The sequence below is a fragment of the Zingiber officinale genome, chromosome 3B, assembly GCF_018446385.1.
Source record: "Zingiber officinale cultivar Zhangliang chromosome 3B, Zo_v1.1, whole genome shotgun sequence".
Taxonomy (NCBI): domain Eukaryota; kingdom Viridiplantae; phylum Streptophyta; class Magnoliopsida; order Zingiberales; family Zingiberaceae; genus Zingiber; species Zingiber officinale.
In genome coordinates, this window is record NC_055991.1 from 103,003,498 (window position 1) to 103,025,615 (window position 22,118).

The window sequence follows — 22,118 nt, forward strand, 5'->3', positions numbered from 1 at the left end:
TGTGCAACCAACTATTTGTTAGCTAGAGCCCTAGAGCCAATCATTTGATGATTGTATATTGGACTTATTGTATCATATTCTTTATAAATAAAGGGCATTTGGATTTTGGTTATTATACTTACTTGTATTGGTGCCAAATAAACTAAGTATAATAATGTCCCTGAGTAGATGGTTCTCACCTATATCAATTGGTTGGTTGAATCGATAGTGAGATGATATAGGGAACACTACTCTTAATCATTCCTAGTCGAGTATTAACATTCAGGGACAATGTTAATGCAATAAGACTAGCATGTAGGTCAACTCGATGACTTGATCTCACAAGTCATGGATATAGAGATATCAAGTTGGCACATAGGTATACATTAGAGAATGTATACTAAATGACCCGCCATGAGAAAGTATCATGGATCGTTATATGAGTGTCATATACTTTCTCATGTGGCTATTAGTATGACTACTAGTCCTTAGACCTGAAGTCACCATAGATCCCTACATAAGGAGTTATGTACTTTAGTTTCGTCAAACGTCACCCGTAACTGGGTGGACTATAAAGGCGATTACTGGGTATGTAACAAATTATGCGGAGGGATGTGAGTGATGTAGATGGGATCTATCCCTCCTATATGACGGGAGTGACATCGGTATTCTTGATAGAGTGAGACCACGAAGTGCATGGCCATGCCCAAATGAGTCAATATAGGATATTGAGCTCATTTGATTTAGTGTGTCTACTTGGAGTTCAAGATTTAGATTGATTAGAGGATGACACGGTCTATGCCTCATAATAATCAATCTAGATGTCTAGGATAGAAGGACACTTGTCATATATTGTGAGGAGTCACAATTAGTAGTCACAAGGTGATGTCGGATCTCGATATTCTTTTAACTTGGGTAGTAATGATGTGTTGCTAGATACCGCTCATTACTTATGTTCCTAAATGGGTTTAGGGCATTGCCAACGTTACAAGAACCTATAGGGTCACACACTAAGGATAATTAGATGGAGATTAGGTTCATATGATGAACCAAGAGGATTAGATTCATTTGATGAATCAAATTGGATTAAGAGTAATCCTAATTGGGCTAACTTGAGTTCGACTCAAGTTGATTCATGTGTTCAATGAGTCTAATTTAGATTTTGACTCATTGAATCAATTTAATTAAATGAATTAGATTCATTATATTAAGTTGGCTTGAATCAAATGGTTGGATTCGATCAACCATGGGAGAGATTTGGTCAAGTTTGACTTGACTTGAGAGGAAGATTAAAAGTCAAGTTAGACTTGACTTTATGCCACCTCATTGGTGAGTTGGCATTGAAGTGGACCAATGATGTTACTCCACATCATCATGGGTGCCACCTCATGGAAGTTACAAAGCCATTTTCTTAATAACTTCACATTAATTGCATTTAATGGGGAGTTACACTATGGGAAGTGGCCGGCCACTTTTGGTTTGAATGGGAATTCATTTTTCATTCAAGTGTGTATCTTCTTCCTTCTTCCTCTCAAGCTCTCCCTCTCCCTCTCCTCCTTGCTTGGCCGAATCTTACCAAGGTGCTAGCACACCTTTGTGTGAGGTTTTCTCCACCTACGTGTCCGTGTGGATACTTCTAGAGGACCGACGCTTGACGGTCTTGAGATCCGGCAATTCCTTGGACGAGCGGGAATGCGAAAGGGCACGCTTCAAGGTATACTTCTTAACACATAGATCTAGGAGTAGATCTAGATATTTAAAAACTCGTACTCGTAATTTTCGTTCGGTTTTCCTTGCACGGATCTGTAGGACCGTTAGAGTCGATAGAAGGGGGGGGGGGTGAATATCGATTCGAAAATTTAGAGTATAAACACAGCGGAAAAGTAAAATAGACACAGATGTTTTTTACTTCGTTCGGAGCCTGTGACGACTCCTACTCGAAGGCCCGTGGTCCTTGACCACTTTCGTTGGGAAATCACTAACAATTCGAATATAGTTACAAAAATGAACACAGGAACTGCTAGTGAAAATAAAGCAATACCGACAAGGAAATTAAATAACCGAAGGAGCGCTTTGTCAGAGCTTAGTTTGCGTCGCACTGAACGTCGAGCAGCAAGACCAGCAGTAGAAGAATTCTCAGATTGATTGATTCTAAAGCTCCTGTCTGGGGCTTCTTTTATATGCTGTTCCGGGCGCCTGGATCCCTTCCGAGCGCCTGGAATGTGACGTAGCTGCTCAACCCGAGATGCTCCACGTGGCGATGCGCAATCAAGATAAAGTTTGCCTCCCGGGCGCCCAGATCCCTTCCGGGCGCCCGGACCTCCGGGCGCCCGGACCCCTCTTCTCCAGAAAGTCCTTCTCCTGCAAGAAAAGGTTAGTCCGAGGCAAATGTACCCTGCAGGAAAGATTGTTAGCACAGTTTTCATAAACTCTAATACTTAAGCCTGGAGGTTTAGAGTTCGAATCCTGGGGGAGGCAAAAATCCACTGCCAGGGGTGGAAAGTCCTAGTGAGTAACGGCACGGCCGAAGGTCGTCGGTCGACGACATGAGAGGTCGCCAAATGGGCCGACGACATTAGGGCCGACGGTCGACGACCCGAGGGTCGTCAAATGGGCCGCCAAATGGGCCAAAGAGGGCCGGGTCGTTACACGTCCGGTCAGCCCGTCGACCCGTCTGGACTTCTCGCCAAGCGTCCGGTCAGCCCGTCGACCCGCTTGGACTTCTCGCCAGCTATCCGATCAGCCCGTCGACCTAGCTGGACTTCTCGCCAAGCGTCCAGTCAACCCGTCGACCCGCTTGGACTTCTCGCCAGCTATCCGGTCAGCCCGTCGACCTAGCTGGACTTCGTGCCAGACATCCGGTCAGCCCGTCGACCTGTCTGGACTTCTCCTGCACACTCGATCAAAGTGTCAGACAACAACAAAACCAACTTAACCTATTTGTCATTCATCAAAACCTGGGTTAAATCGTTAGTGCTAACCGCACCAACAATCTCCCCCTTTTTGATGGAATGACAACCTGGTTAAGTTAGTGAAAACATATGCAAGAAACAACATGCATTTATGTGGTTTTAAAGTTAGTTTGTATTTTCAAATTGGTTTAGCTAACTTAACCACCTAACCCTCCCCCTTTGGCATTCATCAAAAATAAGCAAGGGTAAACAATCATAGTATAGAGTTACTGTAAAAAGTAATCAGATTTTGAGACATATCTAAGTTTGGTTCAAAATTGAAAGATAAAAGTACAATTTTTAACACCAAGTTAAAAAAATAGTCAAGTTGACTTGGGGGAGACAAGTTGAATTTTGAAAAGTATAAATTTAAAGTTAATCAAGTTTAACTTTTCAAGCGTGTAAAAATTTTCAAATCAGGTTTTTCAAATTTACTTTTCATGTTTAAGTAACATTTACTTTTCAAAAAGGTAAATTTTCAACTTCGATTTTTCAAAATAAAGCAAAAATTAAACAAGTAAGAATAATTTTTCAAGAAGTAAAATTTTTGCCAAAATAAATTTTTAAGGCTAATTTGATAAAAGCTAAGTTTGGAAAGTTGAATTTTCAAGCATATGTTACAAAGCTGAATAAGTTTAAATTTGCAATATTCAACTTTTAAAATCAGGTTTAAAAATTAGGTGGGATTAAACTTAGTTAAATTTAACTTTTTGAAAACTGGTGTTTTAAAAATAAGTTAGTTTTAAAATAGATGTAAAAAAGCACACAAAATTTTAATTAATTTCTCCCCCTGAACTTGATACTTAAAATTTTAAAAATATTTGCTAAAAATATTCAAAGTAAATTTTTTTTTTCAAATGAGGTAGAATTTTCTAGAGAGATTTTGTAACGACCCAATTTTCCTTATTTTAAGTTCTAAAAGTCCATAAAAATATTTGGAAATACTTTTAAAATATTCTAGAGATTTTTAGGAATTTTTAGAGCATTTTTATGCAAATTTTGGAGGTCGTTTAGTAGGGTCACAAAAAGAAAGAAGTTTAAAAAAAAAAAAAAACGTTGAAGGGGAGACTCGAACCCAAGACCTTGACCCGAACCGAATCTCAGTCGAACCCAGCCCAACCAGCTGAGCTACAAGGTTTTTGTTAACCTTATAAGGAAAGAATTAAATTTATAGCATAGTTAAGCGATATTTTAGAAACCGAAAATAAACTTTGTAAATAAAGAGGTGCGCGGATAAGGATTCGAAGCCTAGACCCCTTGGGTTGGTTGAGAGCCGACTAACCTGCTGGGCTGCGCGTGTTTTATTAACCTAGCATGGAGAGAAATAGATTTAAGCATAGTTGGAAATCGAATTAAAACTAAGTTATAAAGGGTTAAGTGATTTTTCCGTGACCTAAACCTAAGCCTTTTCCTCTCTTTTTCTTTCCTCGACGGCGCGATTCTCCTCTCGGGCGAAACCGCAGCCAAGGCGAGGGTTTCCTCCTCTCGACGTCGGCGAGGCGTTTTCCGGCCGGTCTCCACCCGTGGGTGACCTTTCCGGCAAGGAAAGCTTGGGGAACACAAGGAAAAGGGAGAAACCGAAGCTCTACCGAAAACCTAGGGCGCTCCTCGTGTTGTAAGTCCAAGAACCACCGCTGTAAGTGCTTCTCACCTGCGGTAGGAGTAGCTCTCGGGGTTTTGTTTTGCATTTTTGTTGTGAAATGAACAATAGCAACCTTTTCATTCTAGCATATGGATTAGATTGCAACCCTTGCTTTAACAATTCGGTTTAAGTTTTTGGGTTAAGTTCTTTTGGCCATTTTAATGCACGGACAGAGTTTTGATGTTTTCCTTGATTGTCACAGCATGCTTTTTGGATGTTTTTACCTTACATTTCAAGCATGTCTAAGTAGCTATGCTTCTTTCCAATCATGGCATGATTAAAGAATGGTTAAGATTCAAAAATGTTTAGTTTCACAAGTTTGTCATTTGAAACCTGTTACTGCCGTGAGCTTCCTAAGACCATGTGGGTTGTTAATTCTGATTGAGTTTGTTTTGGATATATCCAGATACTTATTAGTGGCATATGGTTTTAGAATCCCGTGCATAATGTATATATGTGAGAAATACAAGCAAAGTAAGACTATGGTCACAAATTGATCTTGAATTCCAGAATTTAGAATCAAAGCACACTAAGTGCTTAAATAAATGCCAAGGCATTTTATTACAAGAAGTATTTAAAGAAGGATATAAAGAAAAGTATTTTACTTTTAAAAGGGCATGTACCGGACACAAGGTCCAAGGGATGGGCTCCAAGTTGCCCCTAGACATAAGGTCTAGAAGTGTCTTAATGGTTTTGGGATTAGCTACCTCAATTCTCATTAAGAAAGGCGCGCAAAGTGGTACAATGTCGGGCCCAAGTAAAGTTGAATATTATTTTTAAAGTATAAAAGTATTAATTTGGAAACAAACAAAACAAGTTCTTTTATCTAAGTTGCAAATTCTAGCAAGTTAAATTGTTGTTTTCCTTTAGAGATGCATGATGTAGTTCTATCTGCTATTTTCATGTTGAGCATGTACTCCCTGTTTTCTTTAATGCTTATGCATTCCTTATCGGATTTTATGAGTAGAAAGCACTTACTAAGCTTTTAGCTTATAGATACTATTTACCTCCTACTGCAGATACAGATAAGAGTAAAGGAAAAGCTAAAGTGTTATAGAGGAAGGCGACAAGGAGATGTTGGTGGTGTGTGTGTGATGCCGGATATGGAAGCTTGGGACCTTACTAGAAGAGTTTAGAAATTGTATTTGCTGGTGTTTATGTTACTGTTAGAGTAGAATTTATTTTGCATTACTAATTTCGTTATCTTCCTGTCATTTAGTTGGAATAACTGTTAAGCTGAGAACATGTTCCTTTTTCCTTATTCTGGCTTAGTTTTCAAGTTTTGTGAAGTAAGATCATATCTGATTGGAGTTTGATTTTTTTTATATAAGAAGTTCATATCTGATTTTTAGTTTGCAAACTTAGTTGGAAGTGTGAAGTGGTATGCTCAGTTGCTTTAGATTCTGTTATAGCATGAAATTTTCTGCAGTAAGATTTGGTTCTATGATCATCACAACATTCTTTTGATAGATATAGAAGCATGTTTTACATATGATCAGTAGCCCTTGTTTTATGGAAGGAAAACATGTGATGTTCGGATTACATCACATGCATTCTTGGTCTATGGAAGGAGTAGTAGTACATGTGATGTTCTGGTATGCATTCTTGTAGGGATCGAAGCTTCACCGAAATGCATATCAGAACAGTAGCAGTTACTTGCAGTGATGTTCTGATATGTCTTGTGATCGTTATAGTTGTGTTCAATAAATGAGCAGTAGGTTTAATTGGCCTTCTTTTATTTCTGTTCAGTTGTAGAATAAAATGAATGCAAGATATTAAAGGATGTAGCAAACAGTGGAGATACTTAAGCTTCATTTGTCTATATGTTATACTTGCTCGTTGATTCACTTATTTGCATGTTTGATAAAAAAAAAAATAAAGGTATCATGAAATGGTATGCTGCTATCTAGAGACATGTTCTGATATGCGATATGTTCAAATAGTTTAAAGTATCTCTAGTGTTAAAGTAAGTAGTACAAGTTATGTGTAGATAGTAGAAACAGTAGCGGTCACCCTCAGAGTAGTAAGGAGGGTGGCCGTTAGAGTTGGTATCAGAGCAGGTCCATTTTCCAGCAACACACACACATCAGCATCATCCTTGCCGCTTTCAAGTAAGAAAGTATTTAAGTTCTTTCTTTATTGCTTTCCTTTATTTACATTATCATTTGCAGTATGGATTGATAGTTATAAGTGAATGAGTAAGATAAGAGTTTTATTCTTTTAGCTATTTCCTTTCTTAATATATAAATTGGTATGTTTAGAAAGGGTAGAGAAATCATCAAATTTTCTTATTTGTGTAACTAGATGTCGAGAAGAGGACGTCCCCGTACCGCTCGTACTGAGGACCAAGTTCAGGAGGAAGAGAGGCCAGGCTCAACTGAGCCCAATCTTTCTGAAGTTGTTGCCCAACTTCAGAAACAAGTAGCAGAGCAGCAGCAAGTAATTGCCAATCTGATGGCAAATCAACAACCAGTTCCTCCTACGCCTCAAACAGTAACTGTGGAGACTCCAGTGGTAACTGAGGTTTCACCAGCTGCCCAAGGAGTCGTCACAGCATCCTAGAGACAAGAATCCTACCTCATTCAGTGGCTGAAACTAAAACCAGAGAGTTTCTCAGGCACAACTGAGCCCTGGGATGCCCAGGCTTGGTTCAAAACACTGGAGAGCATCATGGAGCTTCTTGACTGGCCAGAAGTCGAGAAAGTCAAGTGTGCCTCCTTCTGCCTGACTGGAGATGCACGTATGTGGTGGGAGAGAGTAAAGAGCAAGAGGGCAATCAATCAGATGAAATGGATTGATTTTGAGACAGAATTCTACGACGAGTTCTTTCGCCAAAAGATCACCAACAAGCACTACGAGGAGTTTATGGAGTTCAGACAGGGGGATCTGACAGTGGAGGAAGCAGTTAAGAGATTCAACAGGCTAGCCCGTCTCTGCCCAGAACTAGTGAGTACAGAGAAGGAGCGAGTCAGACTAATGCTTAGAATGCTGAAGCCTGTGATATCACTCAATGTGAGCAGTGGAACCCATCAGCCCCTGACTGGAGAAGAGTTGGTCAGTAGAGCCTTAGTAGCTGAGCACTACCTGAACAGCATGAAGGCACAAAGAGAGCAACACAAGCCAATCAAGATGGAGACCAAGACTGGGGGAAATCAGAAACCCCAGTTAAATAATCAGAACTGGAAAGGCAAGGGCACTAAAAGAAAGCAGTGGGATTCAGGAAGTAACCAGAAGGGAGGACCAGAAATCAAACAGACTAAGCTCCTTCCCTGCCCTAAATGTGGGAGAACACATCCAGGAGCCTGCCTCTTGGGTAAGACTGGATGTTATTCTTGTGGTCAAGAAGGACACATGGCCAAACAGTGTCCTAACAAGTTCAAAGCACCCCAGCCACAGCCAATACAATATGGAGCCAAGCCTCAATTACATTATATGCCTGCAGTTCTGGAAGGACCTCAGATCAGTCAAGGAAGGTTGGAAGCCCCACCAGTTCCAACCTTTGACAATGCCAGAGTATTCTCCCTTACCAAAGAGGAAGCTGCTGGTGCCTCCACGGTCGTAACAGGTCAAGTAGTTATTTTTCAGCATATAGCTACTGCACTATTTGATACTGGGGCGACCCATTCTTTTGTATCCATACCTTTTGCCAAAGAATTACAGGTACCTATAAGCCTGACAACCCTACCTTCTGGGGAAGTCATGGAATCTAGTCAGTGGCTTCGGTCTGTACCAGTCAGAATTTCAGACCGAGAGCTATGTGTTAATCTGGTAGTCCTCGCTATGCAGGATTTCGATATCATTTTGGGTATGGATTTCCTCAGCAAGTACAGTGCTTCAGTGGACTGCCGCAGAAGAAAAGTGATCTTTAGTCCAGAAGGTGAACCATCCTTTGAATTTACAGGAGTACCAAAGAGGAAGACCCAGAAATTCCTCTCTTCTCTCACAGCTCACCAGATGTTAGCTAAAGGGTGTGCTGGTTTTCTTGCATTCATTGTGAGTACAGAGGAAGAAGAAAGACCTAAGCAGGAGGAAGTTCGGGTAGTCTGTGAGTATCCAGAGGTGTTCCCAGAAGAGCTACCTGGACTACCTCCGAATAGAGAGGTGGAGTTTGAGATTGAAATGGTTCCTGGTACCGGTCCAATTTCAAAAGCTCCATATCGCATGTCTCCAGTAGAGCTAAAAGAGTTACAAGAGCAACTTCAGGAGCTACTTGACCAGGGTTTCATTCGCCCTAGTCACTCACCATGGGGAGCTCCTGTGTTGTTTGTCAAGAAGAAGGATGGATCTATGCGGATGTGCATAGATTATAGAGCTCTGAATCAAGTGACCATCAAGAACAGGTATCCACTGCCCAGGATCGATGATTTATTTGATCAATTGAAAGGGGCAACAGTGTTCTCCAAGATAGATCTGCACTCTGGGTACCATCAGTTAAAAGTGAAGGAGAGTGATATACCCAGAACAGCTTTCAGGACCAGATACGGACACTACGAATTCGTAGTCATGCCTTTTGGTGTGACTAATGCACCTGCAGTCTTCATGGACTTGATGAATAGAGTGTTCAGAGAATACCTCGACAAGTTTGTCATTGTGTTCATAGACGACATTCTAATCTATTCCAGGACCCCAGAGGAGCATGATGCGCATTTGAGAATAGTCCTACAGACTCTTCAGCAGAGACAGCTCTATGCTAAATTCTCAAAGTGCGAATTTTGGTTGGAGCAGGTGGCATTTCTAGGTCACATTGTTTCAAAAGAAGGCATTCAAGTGGATCCAGCCAAAGTAGAAGCGGTCAGCAACTGGAAGAGACCCAAGAATGCCAGGGAGATCAGAAGCTTCCTTGGTTTAGCTAGGTACTACAGGAAATTTGTGGAGGACTTTTCCAGGATAGCCTCTCCACTTACAGCCCTCACCAGGAAAGATAAGAAGTTTGAATGGTCAGATAAATGTGAGCAGAGTTTTCAAGAACTCAAGAAGAGACTGACCAGTGCTCCTATACTGACTGTTCCAGAGAGCGACAAGAGTTTTGACATCTACAGTGATGCTTCCAAAATGGGATTAGGAGCTGTACTCATGCAGGAAGGAAAAGTTATAGCTTATGCTTCCAGACAACTCAAAGACTACGAGAAGAACTATCCCACTCATGACCTAGAGCTGGCAGCTGTGGTCTTTGCACTGAAACTCTGGCGACACTACTTGTATGGAGTCCAGTGCAGAATCTTCACAGACCATCAGAGTCTTAAGTACTTCTTCACTCAGAAGGACTTAAACATGAGACAGCGCAGGTGGCTAGAGTTGGTCAAAGATTATGACTGTGAAATCCTCTACCACCCGGTAAAGCTAATAAAGTGGCGGATGCATTAAGCGAAAAGTCCAGTGCATCCTTGATGTCCTTATCATCATTAGCCCTGCCACTACAGAAGGAGTTGTCAGATTTCGGACTTGAAATTATTTATGGGCAACTTTCTGCATTGACCCTAGAGTCAACCCTGCTTGAGGATATACAGAAAAAGCAAAGTGAAGATCCAGATATCCAAAAGATCAAGCAAGGAATACAAGAAGAAGGAAATTCAGAATTTCGAGTATCAGACAGTGGAATTCTTTATCAGGGAAATCGCCTTTGTGTTCCCAATGATGAAGAGCTGAGAAAGAGAATTTTAGAAGAGGCCCATAGTACGCCATATTCTATGCATCCTGGTTCTACCAAGATGTACCAGGACGTGAAACAGAAGTTCTGGTGGTCTGGACTCAAAAGAGATGTAGTTAAATATGTCAGTACCTGCCTGACATGTCAGAGAGTCAAAGCAGAACACCAGAGACCAGGAGGAGTTTTACAACCTCTTCCAATACCAGAGTGGAAGTGGGAAGACATATCCATGGATTTCATAACAGGTCTCCCAAGAACCACAAATGGATATGATGCGATATGGGTGATAGTGGACAGATTGACCAAGTCTGCTCATTTTCTAGCCATCAAAGTGTCTCACTCTATAGAGCAGTTAGCACAGCTGTATGTTAAAGAGGTGATCAGACTTCACGGAGTTCCCAAATCTATTATTTCTGATAGAGATGGGCGCTTCACCTCTCACTTTTGGGAGTGTGTACAGACTGCACTAGGCACCAAGCTCAAGTTCAGCACAGCCTTCCATCCTCAGACTGATGGACAAACAGAGCGAGTAAATCAGATCTTAGAAGATATGCTCAGGGCTTGTGCACTAGATTTTAAAGGCAGTTGGTGCAAGTATCTGTGCTTAGCTGAGTTTGCCTACAACAACAGCTACCAAGCCACCATCAGGATGGCACCATATGAAGCATTGTATGGTAGAAAGTGCAGATCACCTATATGCTGGCAAGAAGCTGGAGAAAGAAGAGAAATGGAAGTAGAGCTGGGCATTCAGACAGAGCTGATAGAAGAAACCACTCAGGCTATTCAGAAAATCAGACAGAGGATTGAGACTGCCCAGAGTAGACAGAAAAGCTATGCTGACACACGCCGTAGGCCATTGGAATTTCAAGTAGGAGAATCAGTTTTTCTCAAAGTTGCTCCTATGAAGGGAGTGATGAGATTTGGCAAGAAGGGCAAATTGAGTCCTCGCTATGTAGGACCTTTCCTGATTACAGACAGGATTGGGAAGGTAGCTTACAAGCTGGAATTACCACAAGACATGTCAGCAATACACAATGTGTTTCATGTCTCCATGTTAAAGAAGTGCCTCCATGACCCTAGCCAAGTGATTGAGCCTCAGTCAGTGCAGATCCAAGAGGATCTTAGTTTTGAGAGTAGACCTACACAGATAGTGGACAGAGCAGTCAAGAGACTAAGAAGCAAGGAAGTACCACTAGTGAAGGTCGTCTGGCAGAACCAGAAGCACGAGGAAGTCACTTGGGAGCGGGAGGACAGTATGAGACAGAAGTATCCAGAGCTATTCTAAGTTCGAGGACGAACTTTTTATAAGGTATGGGGAATTGTAACGACCCAATTTTCCTTATTTTAAGTTCTAAAAGTCCATAAAAATATTTGGAAATACTTTTAAAATATTCTAGAGATTTTTAGGAATTTTTAGAGCATTTTTATGCAAATTTTGGAGGTCGTTTAGTAGGGTCACAAAAAGAAAGAAGTTTTAAAAAAAAAAAAAAACGTTGAAGGGGAGACTCGAACCCAAGACCTTGACCCGAACCGAATCTCAGTCGAACCCAGCCCAACCAGCTGAGCTACAAGGTTTTTGTTAACCTTATAAGGAAAGAATTAAATTTATAGCATAGTTAAGCGATATTTTAGAAACCGAAAATAAACTTTGTAAATAAAGAGGTGCGCGGATAAGGATTCGAAGCCTAGACCCCTTGGGTTGGTTGAGAGCCGACTAACCAGCTGGGCTGCGCGTGTTTTATTAACCTAGCATGGAGAGAAATAGATTTAAGCATAGTTGGAAATCGAATTAAAACTAAGTTATAAAGGGTTAAGTGATTTTTCCGTGACCTAAACCTAAGCCTTTTCCTCTCTTTTTCTTTCCTCGACGGCGCGATTCTCCTCTCGGGCGAAACCGCAGCCAAGGCGAGGGTTTCCTCCTCTCGACGTCGGCGAGGCGTTTTCCGGCCGGTCTCCACCCGTGGGTGACCTTTCCGGCAAGGAAAGCTTGGGGAACACAAGGAAAAGGGAGAAACCGAAGCTCTACCGAAAACCTAGGGCGCTCCTCGTGTTGTAAGTCCAAGAACCACCGCTGTAAGTGCTTCTCACCTGCGGTAGGAGTAGCTCTCGGGGTTTTGTTTTGCATTTTTGTTGTGAAATGAACAATAGCAACCTTTTCATTCTAGCATATGGATTAGATTGCAACCCTTGCTTTAACAATTCGGTTTAAGTTTTTGGGTTAAGTTCTTTTGGCCATTTTAATGCACGGACAGAGTTTTGATGTTTTCCTTGATTGTCACAGCATGCTTTTTGGATGTTTTTACCTTACATTTCAAGCATGTCTAAGTAGCTATGCTTCTTTCCAATCATGGCATGATTAAAGAATGGTTAAGATTCAAAAATGTTTAGTTTCACAAGTTTGTCATTTGAAACCTGTTACTGCCGTGAGCTTCCTAAGACCATGTGGGTTGTTAATTCTGATTGAGTTTGTTTTGGATATATCCAGATACTTATTAGTGGCATATGGTTTTAGAATCCTGTGCATAATGTATATATGTGAGAAATACAAGCAAAGTAAGACTATGGTCACAAATTGATCTTGAATTCCAGAATTTAGAATCAAAGCACACTAAGTGCTTAAATAAATGCCAAGGCATTTTATTACAAGAAGTATTTAAAGAAGGATATAAAGAAAAGTATTTTACTTTTAAAGGGCATGTACCGGACACAAGGTCCAAGGGATGGGCTCCAAGTTGCCCCTAGACATAAGGTCTAGAAGTGTCTTAATGGTTTTGGGATTAGCTACCTCAATTCTCATTAAGAAAGGCGCGCAAAGTGGTACAATGCCGGGCCCAAGTAAAGTTGAATATTATTTTAAAGTATAAAAGTATTAATTTGGAAACAAACAGAACAAGTTCTTTTATCTAAGTTGCAAATTCTAGCAAGTTAAATTGTTGTTTTCCTTTAGAGATGCATGATGTAGTTCTATCTGCTATTTTCATGTTGAGCATGTACTCCCTGTTTTCTTTAATGCTTATGCATTCCTTATCGGATTTTATGAGTAGAAAGCACTTACTAAGCTTTTAGCTTATAGATACTATTTACCTCCTACTGCAGATACAGATAAGAGTAAAGGAAAAGCTAAAGTGTTATAGAGGAAGGCGACAAGGAGATGTTGGTGGTGTGTGTGTGATGCCGGATATGGAAGCTTGGGACCTTACTAGAAGAGTTTAGAAATTGTATTTGCTGGTGTTTATGTTACTGTTAGAGTAGAATTTATTTTGCATTACTAATTTCGTTATCTTCCTGTCATTTAGTTGGAATAACTGTTAAGCTGAGAACATGTTCCTTTTTCCTTATTCTGGCTTAGTTTTCAAGTTTTGTGAAGTAAGATCATATCTGATTGGAGTTTGATTTTTTTTATATAAGAAGTTCATATCTGATTTTTAGTTTGCAAACTTAGTTGGAAGTGTGAAGTGGTATGCTCAGTTGCTTTAGATTCTGTTATAGCATGAAATTTTCTGCAGTAAGATTTGGTTCTATGATCATCACAACATTCTTTTGATAGATATAGAAGCATGTTTTACATATGATCAGTAGCCCTTGTTTTATGGAAGGAAAACATGTGATGTTCGGATTACATCACATGCATTCTTGGTCTATGGAAGGAGTAGTAGTACATGTGATGTTCTGGTATGCATTCTTGTAGGGATCGAAGCTTCACCGAAATGCATATCAGAACAGTAGCAGTTACTTGCAGTGATGTTCTGATATGTCTTGTGATCGTTATAGTTGTGTTCAATAAATGAGCAGTAGGTTTAATTGGCCTTCTTTTATTTCTGTTCAGTTGTAGAATAAAAATGAATGCAAGATATTAAAGGATGTAGCAAACAGTGGAGATACTTAAGCTTCATTTGTCTATATGTTATACTTGCTCGTTGATTCACTTATTTGCATGTTTGATAAAAAAAAATAAAGGTATCATGAAATGGTATGCTGCTATCTAGAGACATGTTCTGATATGCGATATGTTCAAATAGTTTAAAGTATCTCTAGTGTTAAAGTAAGTAGTACAAGTTATGTGTAGATAGTAGAAACAGTAGCGGTCACCCTCAGAGTAGTAAGGAGGGTGGCCGTTAGAGTTGGTATCAGAGCAGGTCCATTTTCCAGCAACACACACACATCAGCATCATCCTTGCCGCTTTCAAGTAAGAAAGTATTTAAGTTCTTTCTTTATTGCTTTCCTTTATTTACATTATCATTTGCAGTATGGATTGATAGTTATAAGTGAATGAGTAAGATAAGAGTTTTATTCTTTTAGCTATTTCCTTTCTTAATATATAAATTGGTATGTTTAGAAAGGGTAGAGAAATCATCAAATTTTCTTATTTGTGTAACTAGATGTCGAGAAGAGGACGTCCCCGTACCGCTCGTACTGAGGACCAAGTTCAGGAGGAAGAGAGGCCAGGCTCAACTGAGCCCAATCTTTCTGAAGTTGTTGCCCAACTTCAGAAACAAGTAGCAGAGCAGCAGCAAGTAATTGCCAATCTGATGGCAAATCAACAACCAGTTCCTCCTACGCCTCAAACAGTAACTGTGGAGACTCCAGTGGTAACTGAGGTTCCACCAGCTGCCCAAGGAGTCGTCACAGCATCCCAGAGACAAGAATCCTACCTCATTCAGTGGCTGAAACTAAAACCAGAGAGTTTCTCAGGCACAACTGAGCCCTGGGATGCCCAGGCTTGGTTCAAAACACTGGAGAGCATCATGGAGCTTCTTGACTGGCCAGAAGTCGAGAAAGTCAAGTGTGCCTCCTTCTGCCTGACTGGAGATGCACGTATGTGGTGGGAGAGAGTAAAGAGCAAGAGGGCAATCAATCAGATGAAATGGATTGATTTTGAGACAGAATTCTACGACGAGTTCTTTCGCCAAAAGATCACCAACAAGCACTACGAGGAGTTTATGGAGTTCAGACAGGGGGATCTGACAGTGGAGGAAGCAGTTAAGAGATTCAACAGGCTAGCCCGTCTCTGCCCAGAACTAGTGAGTACAGAGAAGGAGCGAGTCAGACTAATGCTTAGAATGCTGAAGCCTGTGATATCACTCAATGTGAGCAGTGGAACCCATCAGCCCCTGACTGGAGAAGAGTTGGTCAGTAGAGCCTTAGTAGCTGAGCACTACCTGAACAGCATGAAGGCACAAAGAGAGCAGCACAAGCCAATCAAGATGGAGACCAAGACTGGGGGAAATCAGAAACCCCAGTTAAATAATCAGAACTGGAAAGGCAAGGGCACTAAAAGAAAGCAGTGGGATTCAGGAAGTAACCAGAAGGGAGGACCAGAAATCAAACAGACTAAGCTCCTTCCCTGTCCCAAATGTGGGAGAACACACCCAGGAGCCTGCCTCTTGGGTAAGACTGGATGTTATTCTTGTGGTCAAGAAGGACACATGGCCAAACAGTGTCCTAACAAGTTCAAAGCACCCCAGCCACAGCCAATACAATATGGAGCCAAGCCTCAATTACATTATATGCCTGCAGTTCTGGAAGGACCTCAGATCAGTCAAGGAAGGTTGGAAGCCCCACCAGTTCCAACCTTTGACAATGCCAGAGTATTCTCCCTTACCAAAGAGGAAGCTGCTGGTGCCTCCACGGTCGTAACAGGTCAAGTAGTTATTTTTCAGCATATAGCTACTGCACTATTTGATACTGGGGCGACCCATTCTTTTGTATCCATACCTTTTGCCAAAGAATTACAGGTACCTACAGAAAGCATGAATTCCAAGTTCCCGACAACCCTACCATCTAGTCATGGCTTCGGTCTGTACCAGTCAGAATTTCAGACCGAGAGCTATGTGTTAATTTGGTAGTCCTCGCTATGCAGGATTTCGATATCATTTTGGGTATGGATTTCCTCAGCAAGTACAGTGCTTCAGTGGACTGCCGCAGAAGGTGAACCATCCTTTGAATTTACAGGAGTACCAAAGAGGAAGACCCAGAAATTCCTCTCTTCTCTCACAGCTCACCAGATGTTAGCTAAAGGGTGTGCTGGTTTTCTTGCATTCATTGTGAGTACAGAGGAAGAAGAAAGACCTAAGCAGGAGGAAGTTCGGGTAGTCTGTGAGTATCCAGAGGTGTTCCCAGAAGAGCTACCTGGACTACCTCCGAATAGAGAGGTAGAGTTTGAGATTGAACTGGTTCCTGGTACCGGTCCAATTTCAAAAGCTCCATATCGCATGTCTCCAGTAGAGCTAAAAGAGTTACAAGAGCAACTTCAGGAGCTACTTGACCAGGGTTTCATTCGCCCTAGTCACTCACCATGGGGAGCTCCTGTGTTGTTTGTCAAGAAGAAGGATGGATCTATGCGGATGTGCATAGATTATAGAGCTCTGAATCAAGTGACCATCAAGAACAGGTATCCACTGCCCAGGATCGATGATTTATTTGATCAATTGAAAGGGGCAACAGTGTTCTCCAAGATAGATCTGCACTCTGGGTACCATCAGTTAAAAGTGAAGGAGAGTGATATACCCAGAACAGCTTTCAGGACCAGATACGGACACTACGAATTCGTAGTCATGCCTTTTGGTGTGACTAATGCACCTGCAGTCTTCATGGACTTGATGAATAGAGTGTTCAGAGAATACCTCGACAAGTTTGTCATTGTGTTCATAGACGACATTCTAATCTATTCCAGGACCCTAGAGGAGCATGATGCGCATTTGAGAATAGTCCTACAGACTCTTCAGCAGAGACAGCTCTATGCTAAATTCTCAAAGTGCGAATTTTGGTTGGAGCAGGTGGCATTTCTAGGTCACATTGTTTCAAAAGAAGGCATTCAAGTGGATCCAGCCAAAGTAGAAGCGGTCAGCAACTGGAAGAGACCCAAGAATGCCAGGGAGATCAGAAGCTTCCTTGGTTTAGCTAGGTACTACAGGAAATTTGTGGAGGACTTTTCCAGGATAGCCTCTCCACTTACAGCCCTCACCAGGAAAGATAAGAAGTTTGAATGGTCAGATAAATGTGAGCAGAGTTTTCAAGAACTCAAGAAGAGACTGACCAGTGCTCCTATACTGACTGTTCCAGAGAGCGACAAGAGTTTTGACATCTACAGTGATGCTTCCAAAATGGGATTAGGAGCTGTACTCATGCAGGAAGGAAAAGTTATAGCTTATGCTTCCAGACAACTCAAAGACTACGAGAAGAACTATCCCACTCATGACCTAGAGCTGGCAGCTGTGGTCTTTGCACTGAAACTCTGGCGACACTACTTGTATGGAGTCCAGTGCAGAATCTTCACAGACCATCAGAGTCTTAAGTACTTCTTCACTCAGAAGGACTTAAACATGAGACAGCGCAGGTGGCTAGAGTTGGTCAAAGATTATGACTGTGAAATCCTCTACCACCCAGGTAAAGCTAATAAAGTGGCAGATGCATTAAGCAGAAAGTCCAGTGCATCCTTGATGTCCTTATCATCATTAGCCCTGCCACTACAGAAAGAGTTGTCAGATTTCGGACTTGAAATTATTTATGGGCAACTCTCTGCATTGACCCTAGAGTCAACCCTGCTTGAGGATATACAGAAAAAGCAAAGTGAGGATCCAGATATCCAAAAGATCAAGCAAGGAATACAAGAAGAAGGAAATTCAGAATTTCGAGTATCAGACAGTGGAATTCTTTATCAGGGAAATCGCCTTTGTGTTCCCAATGATGAAGAGCTGAGAAAGAGAATTTTAGAAGAGGCCCATAGTACGCCATATTCTATGCATCCTGGTTCTACCAAGATGTACCAAGACGTGAAACAGAAGTTCCGGTGGTCCGGACTCAAAAGAGATGTAGTTAAATATGTCAGCACTGCCGACATGTCGAGAGTCAAAGCAGAACACCAGAGACCAATACCAGAGTGGAAGTGGGAAGACATATCCATGGATTTCATAACAGGTCTCCCAAGAACCACAAATGGATATGATGCGATATGGGTGATAGTGGACAGATTGACCAAGTCTGCTCATTTTCTAGCCATCAAAGTGTCTCACTCTATAGAGCAGTTAGCACAGCTGTATGTTAAAGAGGTGATCAGACTTCACGGAGTTCCCAAATCTATTATTTCTGATAGAGATGGGCGTTTCACCTCTCACTTTTGGGAGTGTGTACAGACTGCACTAGGCACCAAGCTCAAGTTCAGCACAGCCTTCCATCCTCAGACTGATGGACAAACAGAGCGAGTAAATCAGATCTTAGAAGATATGCTCAGGGCTTGTGCACTAGATTTTAAAGGCAGTTGGTGCAAGTATCTGTGCTTAGCTGAGTTTGCCTACAACAACAGCTACCAAGCCACCATCAGGATGGCACCATATGAAGCATTGTATGGTAGAAAGTGCAGATCACCTATATGCTGGCAAGAAGCTGGAGAAAGAAGAGAAATGGAAGTAGAGCTGGGCATTCAGACAGAGCTGATAGAAGAAACCACTCAGGCTATTCAGAAAATCAGACAGAGGATTGAGACTGCCCAGAGTAGACAGAAAAGCTATGCTGACACACGCCGTAGGCCATTGGAATTTCAAGTAGGAGAATCAGTTTTTCTCAAAGTTGCTCCTATGAAGGGAGTGATGAGATTTGGCAAGAAGGGCAAATTGAGTCCTCGCTATGTAGGACCTTTCCTGATTACAGACAGGATTGGGAAAGTAGCTTACAAGCTGGAATTACCACAAGACATGTCAGCAATACACAATGTGTTTCATGTCTCCATGTTAAAGAAGTGCCTCCATGACCCTAGCCAAGTGATTGAGCCTCAGTCAGTGCAGATCCAAGAGGATCTTAGTTTTGAGAGTAGACCTACACAGATAGTGGACAGAGCAGTCAAGAGACTAAGAAGCAAGGAAGTACCACTAGTGAAGGTCGTCTGGCAGAACCAGAAGCACGAGGAAGTCACTTGGGAGCGGGAGGACAGTATGAGACAGAAGTATCCAGAGCTATTCTAAGTTCGAGGACGAACTTTTTATAAGGTATGGGGAATTGTAACGACCCAATTTTCCTTATTTTAAGTTCTAAAAGTCCATAAAAATATTTGGAAATACTTTTAAAATATTCTAGAGATTTTTAGGAATTTTTAGAGCATTTTTATGCAAATTTTGGAGGTCGTTTAGTAGGGTCACAAAAAGAAAGAAGTTTAAAAAAAAAAACGTTGAAGGGGAGACTCGAACCCAAGACCTTGACCCGAACCGAATCTCAGTCGAACCCAGCCCAACCAGCTGAGCTACAAGGTTTTTGTTAACCTTATAAGGAAAGAATTAAATTTATAGCATAGTTAAGCGATATTTTAGAAACCGAAAATAAACTTTGTAAATAAAGAGGTGCGCGGATAAGGATTCGAAGCCTAGACCCCTTGGGTTGGTTGAGAGCCGACTAACCAGCTGGGCTGCGCGTGTTTTATTAACCTAGCATGGAGAGAAATAGATTTAAGCATAGTTGGAAATCGAATTAAAACTAAGTTATAAAGGGTTAAGAGATTTTTCTGTGACCTAAACCTAAGCCTTTTCCTCTCTTTTTCTTTCCTCGACGGCGCGATTCTCCTCTCGGGCGAAACGCAGCCAAGGCGAGGGTTTCCTCCTCTCGACGTCGGCGAGGCGTTTTCCGGCCGGTCTCCACCCGTGGGTGACCTTTCCGGTAAGGAAAGCTTGGGGAACACAAGGAAAAGGGAGAAACCGAAGCTCTACCGAAAACCTAGGGCGCTCCTCGTGTTGTAAGTCCAAGAACCACCGCGGTAAGTGCTTCTCACCTGCGGTAGGAGTAGCTCTCGGGGTTTTGTTTTGCATTTTTGTTGTGAAATGAACAATAGCATCCTTTTCATTCTAGCATATGGATTAGATTGCAACCCTTGCTTTAACAATTCGGTTTAAGTTTTTGGGTTAAGTTCTTTTGGCCATTTTAATGCACGGACAGAGTTTTGATGTTTTCCTTGATTGTCACAGCATGCTTTTTGGATGTTTTTACCTTACATTTCAAGCATGTCTAAGTAGCTATGCTTCTTTCCAATCATGGCATGATTAAAGAATGGTTAAGATTCAAAAATGTTTAGTTTCACAAGTTTGTCATTTGAAACCTGTTACTGCCGTGAGCTTCCTAAGACCATGTGGGTTGTTAATTCTGATTGAGTTTGTTTTGGATATATCCAGATACTTATTAGTGGCATATGGTTTTAGAATCCCGTGCATAATGTATATATGTGAGAAATACAAGCAAAGTAAGACTATGGTCACAAATTGATCTTGAATTCCAGAATTTAGAATCAAAGCACACTAAGTGCTTAAATAAATGCCAAGGCATTTTATTACAAGAAGTATTTAAAGAAGGATATAAAGAAAAGTATTTTACTTTTAAAAGGGCATGTACCGGACACAAGGTCCAAGGGATGGGCTCCAAGTTGCCCCTAGACATAAGGTCTAGAAGTGTCTTAATGGTTTTGGGATTAGCTACCTCAATTCTCATTAAGAAAGGCGCGCAAAGTGGTACAATGCCGGGCCCAAGTAAAGTTGAATATTATTTTTAAAGTATAAAAGTATTAATTTGGAAACAAACAAAACAAGTTCTTTTATCTAAGTTGCAAATTCTAGCAAGTTAAATTGTTGTTTTCCTTTAGAGATGCATGATGTAGTTCTATCTGCTATTTTCATGTTGAGCATGTACTCCCTGTTTTCTTTAATGCTTATGCATTCCTTATCGGATTTTATGAGTAGAAAGCACTTACTAAGCTTTTAGCTTATAGATACTATTTACCTCCTACTGCAGATACAGATAAGAGTAAAGGAAAAGCTAAAGTGTTATAGAGGAAGGCGACAAGGAGATGTTGGTGGTGTGTGTGTGATGCCGGATATGGAAGCTTGGGACCTTACTAGAAGAGTTTAGAAATTGTATTTGCTGGTGTTTATGTTACTGTTAGAGTAGAATTTATTTTGCATTACTAATTTCGTTATCTTCCTGTCATTTAGTTGGAATAACTGTTAAGCTGAGAACATGTTCCTTTTTCCTTATTCTGGCTTAGTTTTCAAGTTTTGTGAAGTAAGATCATATCTGATTGGAGTTTGATTTTTTTTATATAAGAAGTTCATATCTGATTTTTAGTTTGCAAACTTAGTTGGAAGTGTGAAGTGGTATGCTCAGTTGCTTTAGATTCTGTTATAGCATGAAATTTTCTGCAGTAAGATTTGGTTCTATGATCATCACAACATTCTTTTGATAGATATAGAAGCATGTTTTACATATGATCAGTAGCCCTTGTTTTATGGAAGGAAAACATGTGATGTTCGGATTACATCACATGCATTCTTGGTCTATGGAAGGAGTAGTAGTACATGTGATGTTCTGGTATGCATTCTTGTAGGGATCGAAGCTTCACCGAAATGCATATCAGAACAGTAGCAGTTACTTGCAGTGATGTTCTGATATGTCTTGTGATCGTTATAGTTGTGTTCAATAAATGAGCAGTAGGTTTAATTGGCCTTCTTTTATTTCTGTTCAGTTGTAGAATAAAAATGAATGCAAGATATTAAAGGATGTAGCAAACAGTGGAGATACTTAAGCTTCATTTGTCTATATGTTATACTTGCTCGTTGATTCACTTATTTGCATGTTTGATAAAAAAAAATAAAGGTATCATGAAATGGTATGCTGCTATCTAGAGACATGTTCTGATATGCGATATGTTCAAATAGTTTAAAGTATCTCTAGTGTTAAAGTAAGTAGTACAAGTTATGTGTAGATAGTAGAAACAGTAGCGGTCACCCTCAGAGTAGTAAGGAGGGTGGCCGTTACAGATTTTAAAGAGAAGATTAAAAAATAACGCTTAAGGAGATAATTAAAAAATAAACCTCCCCCTGAATTTGATATTCCTTTATTAATCCTCCTTATTTATTAATTTTTCTA

The 22,118-nt window shown here is 40.9% G+C and overlaps 3 long non-coding RNA genes across 3 annotated transcripts; all 3 read left to right on the plus strand.

The window, feature by feature from the left end:
- Positions 1-4,339: 4,339 nt before the first annotated feature.
- Positions 4,340-5,897, plus strand: LOC121968476. Its single transcript, XR_006108167.1, has 2 exons — positions 4,340-4,566; positions 5,592-5,897. It is a non-coding gene; the product is annotated as an uncharacterized LOC121968476 (long non-coding RNA).
- A 6,008-nt stretch (positions 5,898-11,905) lies between these two features.
- LOC121968477 lies at positions 11,906-13,621 on the plus strand. Its single transcript, XR_006108168.1, has 2 exons — positions 11,906-12,292; positions 13,316-13,621. It is a non-coding gene; the product is annotated as an uncharacterized LOC121968477 (long non-coding RNA).
- A 6,234-nt stretch (positions 13,622-19,855) lies between these two features.
- Positions 19,856-21,290, plus strand: LOC121968478. Its single transcript, XR_006108169.1, has 2 exons — positions 19,856-19,959; positions 20,985-21,290. It is a non-coding gene; the product is annotated as an uncharacterized LOC121968478 (long non-coding RNA).
- Positions 21,291-22,118: the final 828 nt, after the last annotated feature.